This window comes from Aplysia californica, unplaced genomic scaffold (genome assembly GCF_000002075.1).
Source record: "Aplysia californica isolate F4 #8 unplaced genomic scaffold, AplCal3.0 scaffold00336, whole genome shotgun sequence".
NCBI lineage: Eukaryota > Metazoa > Mollusca > Gastropoda > Aplysiida > Aplysiidae > Aplysia > Aplysia californica.
The window spans coordinates 344,716-348,117 of NW_004797606.1; the positions used below are offsets into that span (position 1 = coordinate 344,716).

The following is a 3,402-nucleotide window of genomic DNA, read 5'->3' on the forward strand; positions in this document are numbered from 1 at the left end:
CCCCCTGAATTTTATCCTAATTTGATGTTTTTCAGTTAGGTTGCATCCCTGCTCTTTGTGTAGCCTAATTCAAATAGTATTTGGTCTTCAAGACTTCTGGATTTCTTCTCTGGATGTAAACAAATGGATCGTGGACTTGAACGAACGGAACTACAAGATCACCCACTGATCTACTCTAGTGATAATTAGTCTTTTTCAGTGGTCGCTCGTAACGGAATTCCTCCCAAAACAATTAAAGAGATGCAACTCACTACCACAGAGCGTGTTAATAAATCGGTAACCAACGATTCTAACTGATTATTTACCCAAAGGCCGGGAGGTACTAAGCCTAGCTAAATCAATGCTGAATGTTGATGATAAGTGTTGAGTTGTTGGTTGAAACAAGAAGCAGTCCGAGTCCGGGTGGCCCCGTCAACGCGAGAGTCATGTCCCCTGCCCTGTTGTACCGGTGTATACTGTTTAAAGTGTACCGGTACTGGATAAATCAGTACGTGCGCACGCGCCCATTATTAAAGTCCTGAAAACATTAAGTTTAGGCCTACATTGCTTTTGTATATATAATTATTTTTGTCGTGTTTTGGCTTTTTTAGCTTTGGGATCTCTGTGATGGGGGTGGAGAAATAACGACGAAAAAAAGGAAAAAGTATGTCCCGAAAATGTTGTCGTAAGAGGGAGGGGGAAGGAAGGGGACTGGAGGGGAGGGGGAAGAGTGTATCCAGATAATTATGTCTATCGATCTATTACAGAACTAGGTTAAAAAAAGATAACGGGTTGATCCAGCGGAATGAGCTAGAGGTCGGGACTAGGCTCTGTAATGTCTGGGAAAACATGACAAACGCGATCTGGTCGATAGGCCAAGCGCCATAGCTCATCATAGTTGTGTGTGTCATGGCTTCTCTCCCTTGCTCAATATCCGGTATTACCTCCCCTCAGAAAATTGCAGCGAGAAAAAACGGCCTTCCCAATTTTATATCCCATTTGACGCATCGACAGTTAAAATTTATTTCAGGGCGCCCGACCTAAGGGACTCGATTTTCCCGTTCATTTCCCTTCTCTCCTCTCTCACGGCGGGAAAAAACATGGATGTGCATGTCGGCGCGGTGGGCGAGACGAGAGTGGGAAACGGCGGGAAAATAATTGAGACAAGCTGGAAATGAGAATGTGTGGGAACAAGGCGGATGTTTATGAGATAAAAGACGTCGACACAATAAGAAGAGAACGAACAATTTGACGAGATAAGCAGAGGTATGAAAAATGAATTTCATTTTTTAAAAAGATAAATTTTAAAAAAGCAAACGATATGTAGGGGAAAAGGGATAAAAAGAAAAGAAAAGCAAAGAACACAATGACACTGACGGTTTGTTTGAGCAAAGACAAAGACATCGACTACCCCCCGGGGCGGTGCCACAGACTGACGTGTCTTTAGGCCATTCCCAAAGGGGGAACATTTCTCGTTCAAGCGTAGTAGAATCGTAAATGAGCAGACTCATGTCACGCTCATAACTGTGCCTGATCTACAACAGGGAACTGCTGCTTTTTCTTTCCTGATCCTTACTATTGTCATTTGCCTCTACTTCTTTTGTATGTTTGTCACTCCCTTGTGACTTGCTATTTCCGGGGTGCCTTGATAGTCGAAGCAGACGTTGTGCTGCTGAAGCTAGAGAGGTGAGCAGTCTAAGTCTGATTCCCTGTAAAGACTTCTCTGTTGACACCCACCCCTTGGTGCTCATAAGACCTTATGCAGTTGCGAGCGCCGTAGAACCCTCTACTATAAAGAAAAAAGACATCGACACTAAAACGATAATTTACAATTGGGAAGAAGATGTAAGACACACTGAAACAATAGAGGGGACTTTTAGAAAAGTAGTATCCACTAGTGACACCCTCCAACCAACCACTGGTGATATTGAGAATGACACAGTCTATAACATCACACCACATTAAACTGTTCAATGATATCTTTAGTCATGAGCACTTTTCTGTCATCCAATAGTGAGATTTACCAGAACGTCTATGAGAAACAGTTTGACTTTTGGTCAGAACACAACGTTTTATGATACGGTACTGTTGTATATTGTATTGTCTTGTAAAGCGCTCAGAGCCTGGGTACTTTAATCAGGGTTAAGCGATATATCACTGCCATTTTTATTATTATTACATGTTTTACAAAATCTCGCTGTGTACATTTATGATGCGTGTTGCCATAGACTGGAATCACCATATCCTAGACCGGGAACTGTCATGGCCGCTACTCTCTGCCCTCTAGAAAAACCTTTCCTCGCCCGTGCGGGCTATGGCCACCATAATGAAGACAAAAACTCGTCTGGCCGTAGTCGTATACTGGCCTAACTGTACCTTCATTTGGTGGCAAGCAGAGTATAATGGTGAGCATCATGGTGGTCCTGGGTTAGGCCTACGCTCAGAGTACACATCTTTGGGTATCATGATGGATGCAAGTTTATGAAAAGCTACATCGAGCCAATCCTATTATACGGGTGAGAAGCTTGGACAATCAATAAACAGCTGGAAAGAAAATTATCGTGGCGACAGAGTTGTGGTTCATAGGACGCATGCTACGTATCCTATGGACAGCTAGAAAAACAAATGAAGAAGTCTTGGTTGAAGCAAATTGTAGAAGACAGCTTATGATGAATATAAGAAAGCGACAGGCAAATTTCTCCCGACACACAATGCGGAAAGAGGCATTGGAGAATATTGTAACAACAGGCAAGTTTGATGGAAAGAGAGGCAGAGGCAGACAGAAGGAAAAGATACTGGACAAGATGACAACATGGCTAGGAGCAGCAAGAACAACAGACACCATCGCTGCAACGCAAGACAGAGTGAAGTGGAGGTCCATGATCGCCCACGCCAGTCGGCAAGGCACAGGATGATGATGATGATGAGACTCCGGAAAATGAATATGCATGAAAACGCCCAACTCAAGCTTTGACAAGGGAAGAAAAGATCGACCGAAATTACCAAGGTCAAAACTCTTTGCCAGACTAATCTTTCGGCTGTTGGTCATTTTGCTTTCAAGTCTCTCTCTCACTCTCTCCCTCAATCTCTCTCTCTCTCTCTCTCTCTCTTTCCCTCTCTCTCTCTCTCTCTCTCTCTTACTCTTTCTTTCTCTCCCAACACACACAGGCTAATACACACAGGCACACACACACAGGCACACACACACACACACACACACACACATACACACACACACACACACACACTTCAACACACACACACACACACAATTATCGTTCCTCTTTCCTCTGGACCACATCAAAAGGTAACGATATTGACCTCATCTGACCTGGTCTGACCTCGACTGACCCTAGAGAAATGACCTGTCGTGTTTGAGGGACGTCATAAAGAATATAGGAGATGAAAAACGCATTCATACTA

General features: G+C 43.6%; 1 protein-coding gene across 1 annotated transcript in view; it reads right to left on the minus strand.

The window, feature by feature from the left end:
- Positions 1 to 413, minus strand: part of LOC101858349 (N-alpha-acetyltransferase 20) — a 21,699-nt gene extending 21,286 nt beyond the window's left edge. The window contains exon 1 of the mRNA XM_005102718.3: positions 306 to 413. The gene's annotated coding sequence lies outside the window, so the exon portion shown is untranslated. The remainder of the gene's footprint in view (positions 1 to 305) is intronic.
- Positions 414 to 3,402: the final 2,989 nt, after the last annotated feature.